Below are 16,850 nucleotides of genomic sequence, written 5' to 3'. Positions count from 1 at the left end.
ATTCAGACCTCTGGCATTGTGGGACCAGAGGCTGATCTCTGCCGGTGCGAAGTTGCCGGCCATGTTACCGGAAGTCCGAGGTGGGAAGGAGAAGAGACGGAGAGGAAGAGAAGAGAGAGGGAAGAGAGAGAGAGAGAGAGAGAGAAGGAGAAAAAAAATAAAAAATTTAAAGGGGGGGGGGGGAAGCTTTAGGGGGAGGAAGGGAAGGGGAGCGAGAGGAGCCCGGCGAGGCGCCCGACCTGAGTAAAGTCTGGGTTACGCGGTCCGGCCTGTCCCGTAAGTCCTCCTACCTCTCACTACCCCTCCGGTCCGTGTGATTCTCCCGATTCGGGAGGTGTCGAGTGTAGAACTCAACGCACTGGGCAGACCTAGGGGCCGCGAATCCAGCGAGTGCCGGGCGCTCCTAGATCCTGCCGTGTGTACCTATGTAGGTGTGCGTCTGTTATTAGGGCGTGGTCACCGCCCAGAAACCATCACACTGTGTACCTAGTGTGGTCTGGTGTGTTAGTGTATTCCAGTCGGTGTGTCGTCCGCATCCTTCAACCGTCACCGTCTCTCGAGAGTGCTAACTACCCTCCTATGTAGCCTATTGTAGTGCGTTTAGCTTGTATGATCCAGAGAAAGATGCCAGTAGGTACTCTGTGTCCCGTGTGTACCTCCCGCCTCTATGCATTGCCATGGTGGTTGTTCTATGGGCCGGACTCATAGGGGGGGAAAAGGCCAGGCGGCCATGTATTCATGTGTCACGCCACCCAAGTGATATGCAGGTCCTACATCTCCAGTACCCGGGGGGGGGGGGGGGGTTTCGTTGTGCCTGCGGTAATAAGACATTGGGCCGTGCCACAGCGGCACATAAGAACTCAGGTCCCACACAACTTGAAATAGCTAAGACTTGTAGGTACCAGCACACTTTAAAGATATTGTGATCAAGATAGGCTAACCTGTCTATGTATGGTTCTCAGCCGGTTAAGTTGATTATGATGCTATTATTCCCGTATACAACATGACATGTAGGAGTTAAACACTTAAACATTGGCACAATCTCCGCTTTGCTGTCTAGGTATGACATTCTTCTGGTGGGTCAAGGGTTAGTGTGTGGGTGCGGACTAAGTGTAAGTATAAGGATAAGTTTGCGGTGTTTGCAGATATGCGTATATACCTAGATAAAGCCTGCAGGCTTGGGGTAAGTCATGCTACACATTTACTTAGATTCCAAACTGGCGATAGGTGCCTACATCCAATCCTGCCGGCTTGGCCGTATAGTAGCGACACAGCTCATCAACGTTTTAGGCTACATAAACCTGAGTGTAAACATGGAAACCTAACCCAAACTACCCCTCACAGTTCCAGAAGCAAACGGTGATAGTACCATGGAGGTTGACCAGACACAGGCGTTTAGCGGCGAGATAGGTTTGTGCCGCCATGGTGTCAGAACATCTAGCAAGTTATAGTTTTACCCATAGGCTATACATCGTGTCATATCAGTGCATTTAAGCGGGTTCCTGACATTCAACCTAACCGTAATTCGTCGTAGTTAGCGTGTGTCTATAGTGCAGTTTGAAATAACTATGGCATGTAGGCAACACCCTATTTTTAAAATATTATGATCTGGATAGGCAATCATGTCTATGAATGGTTCTCAGCTAGTTAAGTTAGTGAGATTCCAGTTTTTTTTTTTTTCCTTTTTTTTTTTTTCTTTCGCCCCCATCTATAACATATTAAACATATTAAACATATAAACATATCAACATTGGTATAATCTACGTCTTGCTATCTAGGCATGCAATTCTCATGCTGAGGCAATGGTTAGTCTGTGGTTACTAGCTAAGTGTGAGTATATGGACTAGTTTGCAATGGTTGCAGAAACATGCAGATGGAGCCAGCAGGCTTGATATATATCGTGCTATACATTGGCTTAAAGTCCACATTAGCGATAGGTAGTTGCCTTCCTCCAATTAAACGATGTAGGCTATTGAAACATTAGTGTAAAAGTGTAAACAGGTGTCCTTTCACGGTCCCAAAATTAAACGATAACAGTACCTTGGAGGTGGACCAGATATAGGCGTTTAGGAGCTAGGCCTCAACATAGGCAGTCTTGTGTCTCCATGGTGTCAGAACTTCGGGGGGGTACCTTCAATCATGCGGTGAGGTCGTGGAGGCACCGGTCAGAGTCACTGTTTACTCCTCCGCCCCCGCTGGTCCTCCCCAGCGGCGACATGCGGCTCAGGCTGGTGGCGGAAGGCTGTAGGCCCACATCTTCGCCTCTTCTGTGGCCCACTGGTTCCTCCAGGAGCCAGTTGCGGATCCGTGTGTGCGGCAGGTGGAGTGCACGGAGAAATCGAGCGGTGTCATCCGGCATCTTAATCGTGTGCCACGTAGTTCCCTGACGGGCTTGGAGACTGAAGGGGAATCCCCATTTATATGGGATTCCCTTGTCGCAGAGGGCCGTGGTGATAGGCCGCAAAGCCCTTCTGGCATCAAGTGTGAGGCCGGATAGATCTTGAAAGAGCGCCAGCTCGGCCCCCCGGAACTTGATGGTTGTCAGCGTCCTAGCTGCCTGCATGATCTGCTCCTTCAGTGGGAAGGATTGAAGGCAGCACACCACATCCCTGGGCCTGCCGTCCGGCCTGGCCTGCCCCAGTGCTCGATGGGCCCGGTCGAGGTTGATGTCGGATGGTGCATCTGGGCCCAGGATCTGGCGAAAGAGTATTACCAGGGAGTCCGCCAGGGGTTCGGTGTCCGGTTCTGGCAGGCCCCGGATCCTGATATTGTGTCTTCTGCTCCGGTTCTCCAAGTCCTCGACCTGGCGCCTTAGGGTGAGTAGCATGTTGCCTTGACGGGTGGCCGCTGTTTCTGCCGCTCGGTGCTGCTGGCAGCTGAGCCGCGCCTCTGCTTCAACCGCTTCTACTCTTGTTTCCAGCGCGGTGAGGTCTGAGCGGAGGCCCTGTAGGTCCTCCCGGACCGCCTCTCGTATTTCCTTCACGAGTGCCCCAGTGTCTGCCTTGGTCAGCATGTTGCTCCCGATTCGGGAGAGTTCCGCCCTGATAGAATGGAGGGCATCGTCTGGTCCACAGTCCGGAATGGAGTCTCCTCCGCTTGTTGCGCTGGGCGAGACTGCCGCCATGATGTCTGACGGCGGGCTGTTTCGGGATCCCGCTGGGGTGCTGATAAAGTCGGCCAGCGTGCCCGTGCATCTCCTTGGTGAGCCTGGTATTGTGCTCCCAGCTCCATTGTGCTTCTTTGTCCGCACCATCTTTGTGAAATGAGGGTGTAGTGCTAATTATGGCGGTTCAGGCCTAGGAGCTCGCCTAGTGTGCGACTGTCTCCATGAACAGTTAGGCCACGCCCCAACTTCAATATTTTTAATTCAACCAGGGACTTCGAAGGGATGGACAAGGTCCCAAGTGCACAGCCCAGGCAACCTCATGAACAGCTTCATATCACAGACATCTCGGATATTACAGCTCTACACCAGCATCATAGCTCCATCTATTTACAAACAACAAAGGATCTTCAACCGGGTGAGAGATGTCCTTTTGGTGATTACCCCTTCATCAAAATATATGAATAAAGAGCTCTGTGTGTTTTTTTTTTTTTCATTTTTTCTTCTTTTGTTTTTTTCCTTTTGTTGTATTAAAAGTGTGTACACACTAGGACCAATGAGTATGAACTTTGGGACATTCCTTGACTTCATATGATATATTTTTTCTTTTTTTCACAATTGTTTATTTTTAGGCCATTTTTTCATAGGTCTTTTGATATTTGTTATTAGATATCCCAGACAAGTCTAATCTAAATTAATCCCTTAAGTCCGGAGGGCGTATATTTACGTCCTTTTAAAAGCGGCTCTAAATGCCGCAGGACGTAAATATACGGCCTCCGTTTTTTTTTTTACTTACCCGGTCGCCAGCGGTCCCATGCCGGCGATCGCGGTTGGGGGGACTCCCAGGGAGCCCCCCCGCGGCAGATCTTCCTCCTCCGGTCCCTCCCGGTCATGTGAGAGTGAGGTCCTTGCGAGGACCTCACAATCACATGGCCAGGATAGCTGGCTCAGGCATTGCCAGCAGGGGGACTAACTGTAATGACAGTTAGTCCCCCTGCTGGCTGAAAATCAAATCAAATAAAAAAAAAATAAGTGTCAAAAAATATATATATATTCTTAGATCATATATATATGTTATATATATATATGATCTAAGTATATATATACACATATACACACACACACACATACACTGTCTAGGTGTATTTTAATATTAATATATATATATAATTATTGTTATATATATATTTATAAATAATATAGAAAAAATAAATATGTAAATACGTAAAAAAATTAAATAAAAAAAATAATTACAAATAAAATATTAAAAAATATATAGATGTGTTTTATTTCGTTCTAACTGTATTGTGATATTAATATATATATATATATATATTTATATCAAAATACACGTAGAACAAAATAATATATATATCTATATACATAAATATATACGTATATATCACTATATATACCTATATATAAATAAAAATATTTAAAAAAAAAAATATATATATATACGTATATATACACATATGTATATATATATATACATATATTAATTCTACACATATATTTATGTAATAATTTTACATAATTAGGTATCCTAATTAATTACAATTAGCGGGACCTGCCTGACAACCCATGCCGAAAGTATAGGGAATTTAATTTGCTAGCACTATATTTAACCCTATAACTTTCCAAGACACCATAAAACCTGTACATGGGGGGTACTGTTTTACTTGGGAGACTTCGCTGAACACAAATATTAGTGTTTCAAAACAGTAAAATGTATTACAACGATGATATCGCCAGTAAAAGTTAAGTTTTTTGCATTTTTCACGCACAAACAGCACTTACACGGACGATATTATTGCTGCAATACTTTTTACTGTTTGGAAACACAAATATTTGTGTTCAGCGAAGTCTCCCGTGTACAACAGTACCCCTCATGTACAGGTTTTATGGTGTTTTCAAAAATTACAGCGTCAAATATAAGGCTTGTGTTTCATTTTTTTCACATTAAAATTCGCCAGATTGCTTACGTTGCCTTTATGACCCTATGGTAGCCCAAGAATGAAAATTACCCCTATGATGGCATACTATTTGCAATAGTAGACAACCCAAGGTATTGCAAATGGGGTATGTTCAGTCTTTTTTAGTAGCCACTTAGTCACAAACACTGGACAAAATTGGCGTTTTTTGCATTTTTCACAAACAAACAAATACTAACGCTAACTTTGGCCAGTGTTTGTGACCAAATGGCTACTAAAAAAGACTGGACATACCCCATTTGTAATACCTTGGGTCGTCTACTATTGCAAATGTTACACCATTATGGGTGTAAATTTATTTCCTGGGCTACTATACAGTCTCAAAGGCAACGTAACCAATCTGACGAATTTCAATTTCAAATGTAACACGCTATATTTGACCCTGTAACTTCCCAAAACACCATAAAACCTGTACAATGGGGGTACTGTTTTACACGTGAGACTTTGCTGAATACAAATATGTGTATTTTATTGCAGTAAAAGCAAACAGTATTATGACATTGACAATTAAAATGTCATGTAGAACTAAAAAAATAAAAAAAAATCTTATTTTCTCCTATGTTTTTCATATTAAATTATGTTTCATAGCTAAATATTTGATATTAAATGAAAGCCCTGTTTTCCCTGAATAAAATGATATATAATAAGAGGGTGCATTTAATATGAAAGAGGTGAATTACGGTTGGACAGACATATAGCGCAAATGCCAGGTTTTGTTTACATTTTGTTTCGTTCACAACTTGTACATTTGGCTGCGGTGTTAAGGGGTTAAGAGGTGTACACCGAGTGATTAAGGAAGCATACTGTGAAGGGATCTTTAATAACTGTTCTGTGTGTTTAAAAAGTTCAGATACCAACTTTGTTGTCACTTGGCTAACTTTTGGTATTCAAACTTGCCTTGTATGTTATTTATGTGATAGTGTTTATATTGAATGAAAGGGTTACTTCTATATTGTAACGGAACTCCCCGTACTCCGACCGAGTACCTTCCGTTGATGGATGCTTCCTAGCCTGGGCCGAGGACCACAAGCACCGCACCAGACACCACAACCACTGCAGACTCCACAACCGCCATAGCTTAACTGGAGTCCCGCCGTCATTTGTCCACACTGGATCGGCTTCGGTCCTCCAGGACCGTGTGGGGAAGACTTCTCCTCCAGGAGAGCGTATCAGGAACAAGCTTTTAAAAGAGCTAAGTGATTAAAGCTCAAGGGAGTATGCAGAGCATAGCAATCCCCAGTGTGATTATAGCAGTTCCCTCCCATAATGAGATGAGGCTATGTTTTGAAGGATAAAGAAGAACTGACTGTAATGGTACATACATCCTCTTTTATTCCCATTCTACAAACATAGTACTGCCCACAGGGTTTTGAAGAACAACCAGTCAACACATTACAACACAGCTAACACTCCCATTCATTACATCAGAAATCCTCCCCTCTGCCTGTGATACAATTATCTCAAAACAATAGACTTACTTAATTATCACAGGCAGGAAAATACAGTATTATAAAACATATCACAGGGACCCCATAACATGCAATAACCCCATAAATATATCCTCGGAACCGGGGGATCTGGTTGAACCACATATCCAAAATTCACCCAGATCCTTTCAGTAGTTTGGAAGATACGGTTTAATGCAGATTCTGCTGAACATATACAGGCTATATGAAAAATAATTACTGTTAAATGTGTTCCCTGTTCTGTAGTTTAAAGCTACTGAATGATGTCTTTGATCACCAAATACCAGCGAGATGGCAACGTGTAGAAAAGTCAAAAAAGTGTCTGTGAGTTAAAATGGCCTCCATCCATTGTTCTGCCCATGTGCTTCATCCATTGTTCTCACCATGTGCCTCTGATACATGAAATGGTGGCCACCCAGTAACTCCACAGTTTGTCTGGTAGTCTATCCAGCCGAACCAACAGATGAAACACATGGGGAACAGTGCAACAAATGAAGGGAATCATAAAAAATATGAACAATAGTCATATTTGTGCACAATCTCCAGTTTTGTCACATATATAATCTGTTATAATTACGTAATAAACATTTAGGTTTTTTGCATCTAAAATTTGAGTGCAGTATCATATAATGGTTAGAGAACTGGGTCAGAGCTTCTCCAAAATGGCAGGTCTTGTGGGGTGTTCTTGGTGCCTAACAAAAATGGTGTAAAGCAAGCATGTCAACATTTTTCACCCAGAATGAATATATTTGTGGCTCGCCTGCCCTGGTGCCGCTTTGTGCTGTGGCTGTTACCAGCCGCAAGACAGGAAAGATATTTCCTGTCTGATTCTTGTCTTCCCTCCAACAGCTGCAACAGCGCAGAGTGGCTGTCTGTGTGCACACTGAGCGTTTGACAGTAGCTTCACATCAGTGTCTTAATGTGGAATCTCGGACACATTTATTTTTTGTATTTATGCATAAATGGCTTAAATTCAATCTGCCTCAATATGGGCATTTGAGTATAGTGGAACATTTCCTCCATGCATGATTTTAACTCTCACGATCCTCACATTTACAGTGTTTGCCGTGACTAGGCAACGGTTCAGGTTGTAAGGCACATGACACTACGTCATCACGCACGCACGGGCGGACGGACGCACTCAGTGGCATTCGACACAGGAAGGGTTGGATTAACGGGGTTACATGGTGATTGGGTAAGTTTAACATACTTTGAATATTGTATGATATATATATTTCACTTGTTCTATTATGTGTGGCATCTTGATAAAGACCGCTTGACGGTCGAAACGTTGATTTACTTTTTTGCTTATGGTTTAATATAAGTTTTGTTTCAAATCCAGTGAGTGCTCTCATTTTTTCTGGATATACATACATAAAAAAATAAAAATATATATTTATATATATCCCAATTATACATCAAGGAATTCAGGTAATTCAGGTTAAAAGGTATACTCTGAGATGAGATGACAAGGGGATCATTTTAGAAGAACTTTAAAGAACAATACGCTCAATCAACTCTGCACAGTAATGTTAAAAACTTGGAAGAGGACAGAATTATTGTAACCTTTGATTGCTTTTTATAATATAGACATACCAATACAGATTTGTGGAGATCAAAAGGGTACTAAATAGAATAGTAATAAAGGTTTTCTGCATGGCAAGATTTTTGAATTTTTTAAACTTGATAGCTTAGTTCTCATGGGACAAAATGCATCTAGCTCAAATTCCTTATTACTAGAGGATCATGGAATAAAAGGAATGGCATACATTTGGCGATTTTCGAAAATCTTTTTTGGAGGAGATTTCAAGATTCCATATGTTCAAACATCAAAATGTAAGCAAAAAACTTAACAGGAACAAAGTACATTTTTCTATGTACCACAAACATTTACATGATATTGCAAAAATGCAGAAGGGAAATGTACATCTGATTCATTGACAACACTTGGGACATAGGTGGAAACTTGTGCTTCCTATATGGAAGCTAAGGGAGATATTTATATCACATCCATCATCCAGTTCCCTAGTCAGCTACACCTACCAACTCAACAGGCTCTTGCGTAAGGATTCACATGCATAGGAAGAGACTACCAGATAATTCAGTAACATTTCAATCTTCTTAATTCATTCTCCGGTGGGGGCTCACACTTTTGGGCTCAACCTTAGCCCCTTATCATATATAGAGACAGATTGGAAGAGCTGCACCTTCTTATCTTAAAGGAAAATGTATTGCAGCATATAAGGAATAAAGTCAAGTATGTATTGCTTTAGTCCATATATGCTAATGAATACATGAATACATAGCCCTTAATAATTGGGATTGAAAATATCAACAGCAAACATCATTTACATTTTTTTTTTTTTTAATTCTTTATTTTTGTTGTGCATGGTTTGACAAAGTGATGTACGTTGCCACAACAGCAAACATAATCACAGTAGGTTCACAGGTTTATACATACGTGGCATTGAGGTAAAAGCACTTTTTTTTTTTAAACTGTTAAACAAAACAATATTCGTCTTGGCGTTTGCGAGGTAGGTACATGTCAATATTAGGAAAGACAATATAAAACGGTGTAGGTTCTCGCTTGTATAGATAGTAGGAAGGACATGTCAGAAGGTCTAAAACAGAGGAGTGACAAAGGGGGAAAACATGACATGCATCTGCATCCTAGCGTCAAACAGTTATTGAGTTAATTGTTATGAGGCTGACATAAACGCTTACACATATCTAATGTCGTGTTTAGACTTGGTGCATTATATATAACTGCAAGTTAAGCTAGATCTAGGTCGGACTTAGTAGACAACAGTATTGTGTAGTGGAACCTGCTAAACCAGGTATGCATATATAGGCAAACTAGTTGCACTTAAGGTGATAAGTGTAACGCTGTGCATTAGTAAAGCTAGGAGCGTTTATGCTTTAGGTGCCAGTTGCACATATTTAAGTGTATAGATAAACCAACAGTTTCACCGCCAGTTTTAGAATGAATAAGCAAGAAACAAAATACTGTAGTCAGTATGGTGCTAATGGGATTCACCAATAATTAACATGCTGGTCTATCGTCGCTAGACTAGGCTGCGTTACAGGCGATTGAGTTAAATTTAAGTACATTTAAGTAAAGGCAGACAGCTACTAGTTAACAAACCATAAATAAAAAACAAATCAAAACAATAACTATGACATCTTTTAAACAGCATTGTGTGTCTTGGTACCAGTAGGCTGGGTTATAACTGCAAGTCCTTGCTCGAGGGTATGTGGCACTGTCAGCCAATACCTTGGCTTGGTAAGACCATTTCGTTCCTAGGAGCTCTCGTGGGCCCTGGGTGGATCTTTGTGGCAATGTAAGGTGTGGTTTGTGCCCGGCGTCCCGCTTGTCCTTGGCCTCACTGGAGGGTAGTATCGCTGTTCCCCGGGTTTCTGGTGTCTGTAATGGACGTGGATCTTTCCTCAGGTAGGTCGATTTTTTGGTCGCTTTTGGTGTCCCTTTCCCCATCTCCGGCTGCGGGTGTGACCTCCCTTGTAGTCCCCTGTGTGGCTTCCGCTGTGCCGCTTTGTGTTTGGGTGGGTAGCGGTACTTGATCCGCCGCCATGTTGGGATTTTACCCTCCGGTAGAGTTGCCGGTTTGGGAGGGGGTCTTCGCGGTATGTGGTGAGTAGTCGCCGGTGGAGGGTCAGGACATTTCATCAGCCTTTCTAACTGCCGCCAAAAATTTGTGAAGTGCCGGTCTAGTCTGGTGAGGATGTCCTCTTGGTGAGTGCTGGATCGTGGAGGCCACATGGCGTCCGCCATGTTAGGTGCTATCAGCAAGTCGGAGTGAGTTTGATGCCGGGTGCAGGCTAGTGCGGACCGGGATAACCCCCGCCGGTCCAGAGGGGGGGGGGGGGGGAAACAAGGCTGTGTTGCAGGCTTGGGAGGGCACTAGATCGCACAGAGCGGGGGATCGGCCGTCTCACCCGTCCGGCGATATCATTTACATTTTTTAATATTTGTCCTCTAGCAGCACTAACAGCCCTAGCAGCATGGGCAAATACTTAAACAAAAGCAGGTGTGGTCAATATGTGCCACATTAGTATAATGGAGATTTATGCTGGGGATATAGTCTTGAGGTGCTTTCAATGCGTACTTAGTACAATAACATTGTTGTCTAAACTCTTTCCCTGTTGAGTGTGGAGCAGTGAAGCACAATATCCTTCTGTTATTATATGCACTTGCCCAGTTATCCTACCCTCAGCATTAACATTGCAACAGGTTATGGGCCCAGAATGGATGCTGGCTGTGCTTCAACCGAGATGAGAACTATTAGTTAAAGTAGGGCATCTGAGATTGATGAGCCTCAAGGAAACCATTCTGAATAAAATAACCAAAGTATTATGATTCTGAAGTATGATATTACCGATGATGAGGAAGATGAAGACACATGTAAAAATGGGGAACCATCATTTGAGTTAATAAGTTTATCAGAGTCTTTCTTTTATAATGAGGGAGGAAAATGAAGAAAAGAGCTTCAAATATTGAGAGAGTATTATGCAGGTAAGGGAAAGCCCAAAATAGACAGTTTTAGATGAGCTAATGTCCCTTCAGAAAGGCATATTTGAAAGTGTGATGGACAATATTGTACATGCAGAGATAGCCATTACAGCATGAAGAAATGCAAAATAAATATTAAGTGATGGATGAGGCCTAATAGAAAGCAGTTGTTGCTGGGGGATTCTATCATAAGAGGTGTGGAGCTGGACAATGGTGGTCTTCTGAGATGTCTTCCCAGAGCTACTGCTCACAGAGTCGGGAGACGTATTTGTAATATTGTTAAGTGAGCAAAGCAGGGAGGCGAATTGGATGTACTTGTCCATCTAGGGACAAATGACTTGGCTTGCAATGAGGTTTCAGAGGTAAAGGAAGTTTTCAGTGTTTTTACCAATGAAATGCGGCAGGCTGTTTCCACACTGTCATTCTCTCAAGTTCTGCCTGTGCATAACACTCAGAACGACAGGCGGATGCGTATTAGGGACTTTAACTTGTGGCTTGGTGAATGGTGTCGAGATTTTGCTTTATTTCTCATGGTAGCTCTGTTTGGAGTGTAAATAAACTGTACAAAAAAGATGGTTTGCATCTTACTCAAAAGGGAACAAATGTTCTCAGTGAGCAGTTCAGGGGTTTTGCTAGGATGTATTTAAACTAGGGGGGTGGGCAAAATTGTGATAAAACATCAATCCAACTGCCCCCCAAAACAAGGACAGAATGTGCCTGTAGCAAGTGTGTTAAAAAAGGATAAACTTAGAGTCATGTCTACAAATGCTTGTAGTTTAGGGAATAAGATCCATGAACTTGTGGTAATAATGGCAACTGATAATGTAGATTTAGTCGATGTTACTGAGACATGGTATAATGAGAAAAATGACTGGGACATAGCAATACCAGGGTACTCTTTATATAGAAAAGACATGGAAGGTAGGAAAGGGGAGGGGTGGCACTGTATGTGAAAGATAGCGCCAAATCTAGCCTAATAAAAGTTAGTGAGGCGAACGTTAGAATTTGGTAATCACACAGTAACTCGTGTAGGTGTGATTTATAGACCCCCCAGGACAAATAGAAGAGTTAGATAATCTATTAGTTAAGGAAATAGCTAAAATGACAATGAAGGGGGAAGTTATCATCATGGGTGACTTTAATCTTCCTGATGTGAATTGGAAAACCAAAATAGTTGCTTGTACCAGGAGCACACATATTCTAAACTCTAGGGATTGTCTCTAAAACAAGTCAATTGAAGAGCCAACTCGTAAAGAGGCCATACTAGATTCAGTGTTAACAAATGGAGATTTGGTATCTGATATTACTGTAGGTGAAAGTTTAGGATCCAGTGATCATCAGTCAGTGTGGTTTAATATAAGAACAGTGACTGAGTCACACCACACAAAAACAAAAGTTTTAAACTTTAGAAAAACAGACTTAAAATTTTAAATATGCAGAAACTTGCATTAGGCTTGTCAGTAAAAGCAAAAAGTTCAAGAAACCACGTGGTACTCCGCAGATGTGGCCAAAATAGTAAAAAACTAAAGTTTGCATTTAGTAATTATAAAAAAAAAACCAGAGTGAGGAAGACATAATGATCCATAAGATTAGGCAGAAAGAGGCTAAGCAAGTTATAAGAGCTTCCAAGGTACACACAGAAGAGAAAATAGCACAGTCAGTAAAAAAAGGGACAAAACATTTTTTAGATACATAAATGAGAAAAGGAAAAAAAACAAGGATTAGTTAGATTAAAAACAAAAGAAGGAGGGTATGTAGAAGAGGATGAAGGTCTAACTGACTGCCTTCACAAATATTTTGGTTTAGTATTTACAGATGAAAATAAAGGAAAAGGGACAAATTAGTCATTTGTTACATGTGAGTTTACAGAGGAAGAGGATCTATTTCAACTGTCACAAGTAAAGAAAATAAGTCAATGGGACCTGATGGAATACATCCAAAGTTATTAAAATACCTTAGTGGTGTACTAGCAAAACCATTAACAGTTTTATTTAATCAATCATTGTTAACAGGAGTATTCCCAGAGGATTGGAGGTTAGCGAATGTTGTGCCCATTCACAAGAAAGGTAGTAGGGAGGAGTCGGCAACTATAGCCCAGTAAGCCTTACTTCAGTAGTGGGGAAAGTAATGAAAACCATGTTAAAGGATAGGATTGTTGAACATCTAAAATCACAGGGATTTCAAGATCAGAGACAGCATAATTTTACTTCAAGGAGATCATGCCAAACTAATCTAATTGATTTTTTTTATTGGGTAACTAAAATTATAGATCAGGGTGGTGCAGTAGACATTGCTTACCTAGATTTCAGTAAGGCTTTTGACACTGCTGCACATAGAAGGCTTATCAATATACTGCAATCTTTAAGTTTGGATTCCAATATTGTTGAATGGGTAAGGCAGTAGATGAGTGACAGGCAACAGAGGGTTGTAGTCAATGGAGTATATTCGAAGCATGGGCTTGTCACCAGTGGGGTACCTCAGGGATCTGTACTTGGACCCATTCTCTTTAATATTTTTATTAGTGATATTGCAGAAGGTCTTGATGGTAAGGTATGTCTTTTTGTTGATGATACTAAGATATGTAACAGGGTTGATGTTCCAGGAGGGATAAGCCAAATGGCAAATGATTTAGGTAAACTAGAAAAATGGTCAGAGTTCTGGCAGCTGACATTTAATGTGGATAACTAAGAGATAATGCATATTGAACGTAAAAACCCAAGGGCAGAGAACAGAATATTTGATAGAGTGCTAACCTCAACATCTGAGGAAAGGGATTTAGGGGTTATTATTTCTGATGACTTAAAGGTAGGCAGACAATGTAATAGAGCAGCAGGAAATGCTAGCAAAATGATTGGTTGTAAAGGGAGAGGTATTAGCAGTAGAAAGAGGGAAGTGCCCATGCCATTGTATAGAACACTGGTGAGACCTCACTTGGAGTATTGTATGCAGTACTGAAGACCGTGTCTCCAGAAGGATATTGATACTTTAGAGAGAGTTCAGAGAAGGGCTAGTAAACTGGTTCATGAATTGCAGGATACAACTTACAAGGAAAGGTTAAAGGATCTTAACATGCATAGCTTGGAGGAAAGGCGAGACAGGTGGGATATGATAGAAACATTTAAATACATAAAGGGAATCAACACAGTAAAGGAGGAGACTATATTTAAAAGAAGAAAAACTACCACAACAAGAGGACATAGTCTTGCATTAGAGGGGCAAAGGTCTAAAATAATATCAGGAAGTATTACTTCACTGAGAGGGTAGTAGATGCATGAAATAGCCTTCCAGTTGAGGTGGTAGAGGTTAACACAGTGAAGGAGTTTAAGCATGCATGGGATAGGCATAAGGCTATCCTCGCTGTAAGATAAAGCCAGGGACTAATGAAAGTATTTAGAAAATTGGGAAGACTATGGGCCAAGTGGTTTTTATCTGTTGTCACATTCTATGATTCTATCTTTCTACAATGTCAGTAAGCTGATGCTAAGGCCAGTAAAGTATTACCATGCATAAAAAGTGGCATTAATTCTCAGAATGTAAAAACACTTTATAAATCAATGGTAAGACTGTAAGCTCTCCTGTACTCACCCTGGTGGTCCGCTGATCTGCCGCCGCTCCCACGCAGTCAGATGCTCCAGTCAGCCTCTAGGCTGCCGGCCGCTGTGTGCCCGCCCCTTTTTATGACGCAGTGCACGCGTGATGGCATCATGGGAGCTCTAATCAATAGAGCTTAGCACACTCGCACCCACGCCCCCAAACATATAAAAACTCAGTTTACCCAGGGCACATTGCCTTGTTGTTGTTCCTAGTGTCCCAATAGCAAGTTCTTTTTTCCTTTTCTTATTTTTGGTATTTGACCCGGCTTGTAATCGACTACTCTGTTTTCTGGTTTCCCTGACTCGGCTTTGTTTCTCGTGATTGTGTATTTCTGGCTTCCCTTGACCTCCGCTTGTTTTTGACGTCTCTTCAGATTTTTTCTATATTCCGGCCATTCTAAGGACCGGTTTAGGGGCTTTCTCTGTTTCTATTGGTGGGTTTTCACACTGCGTGTTGGGTTAATCATTACAAAGCCCTGCAATTTTGGGCACTTGTTCAAAAGAAAGAAATTATGACAGTTGAAAAAGTGCAGAGTTGGGCTACAAAATTAATAGTAGGATTGGAAGATTTTAGTTATGACAAAAGTTTAACCCCTTCAGGACGGAGTCAATAGTGCACGTTCTGATCAAAACAAAACGTAAACAAAAACTGGAATTTGCGCTATATGTCTGTTCACCCGTAGTTCACCTCTTTCATATTAAATGCACCCACACTTATTATATATCATTTTGTTCAGGAGAAACAGGGCTTTCATTTCATATAAAATATTTATATATGAAACAATTTATTATGAATAAAATAAAAAAAAACTGTAAGAAATTAGAATTTTTTTTTTTAATTTGTAGTTCCGCCTCACATTTTAGCTGTAAATGTCATAATACTGTTAGGTTTTACTGCAACAAAATGCACATATTTGTAATCAGCGATGTCTCACGAGTACAACAGTACCCCCCATTAACAGGTTTTATGGTGTTTTGGAAAGTTACAGGGTCAAATATAGAACGTTCCATTTTCAAATTGAAATTTGCCAGATTAGTAATGTTACCTTTGAGACGGTGTGGTAGCCCAGGAATGAGAATTACCCCCATAATGGCATACCATTTGAAAAAGTAGACAACCCAAGGTATTGAACGTGGGGTATGTTTAGTCTTTTTTAGTAGCCACTTAGTCACAAACACTGGCCAAAGTTAGCGTTCATATTTGTTTTTGTGTGAAAAAAGCAAAATACTAATATTTGGCCAGTGTTTGTGACTAAGTGGCTACTAAAAATGACTGGACATACCCCATTTGCAATACCTTGGGTTGTCTACTTTTGCAAATGGTATGCCATCATGGGGGTAATTCTTATTCCTGGGCTACCATACGGTCTCAAAGGCAACATAACTAATCTGGCAAATTTCAATGTCAAAAAAATGAAATGCGAGCCTTATATGTGACTCTCTAACTTTCCAAAAAACCATAAAACCTGTACATGGGGGATACTGTTATTCTCGGGAGATTTCACTAAACACAAATATTAGTGTTTTAAAACAGTAAAACATATTACAACAATAATATAGTCCATAAAAGTGCCTTTTGTTTGTAAAAAATGCAAAAAACTTCACTTTTACTTAAAATATCATCGTTGTAATACAATTTACCAGTTTTAAACACTAATATTTCAGTTCAGCGAAGTCTCCCGAGTAAAACAATACCCCCTATATATAGGTTTTATGGTGTCTTGGAGAGTTACAGGGTCAAATATAGTGCTTGCGAATTAAATTCTCTGCACTTTCTCCCTGTGTTGTCAGGCATGTCAATCAAATTTTAATTAATTAAATGACATAATTATGTTGAAAAATTACTTAAATATACACGTAGAATTTTAATATATATGCATTTATAGGTATTTAAATTCTACGTGTATACTAATGTAATCTTTCATGTAATTATATGTATTTATCTATCTATATATATTTGCGGTTATTTGTATTTTATATATAGATAGATATATATAGAATGTCATTCTAAGTGTATTCTGTTTCCAATATATATATATTAATAACAAAATACAGTTAGAATGAAATTACATATGAATATATAATTTATTTTAAATTTTGTTTCAATATTTTATTTATTTATTTTATTATTTTATTTATTTATTATTGTAATTATACGTATATATA

Source organism: Pelobates fuscus, chromosome 6, assembly GCF_036172605.1.
Source record: "Pelobates fuscus isolate aPelFus1 chromosome 6, aPelFus1.pri, whole genome shotgun sequence".
Taxonomy (NCBI): Eukaryota; Metazoa; Chordata; class Amphibia; order Anura; family Pelobatidae; genus Pelobates; species Pelobates fuscus.
The sequence above is the reverse complement of the archived record's forward strand: the minus strand, read 5'-3'. Positions refer to the sequence as shown.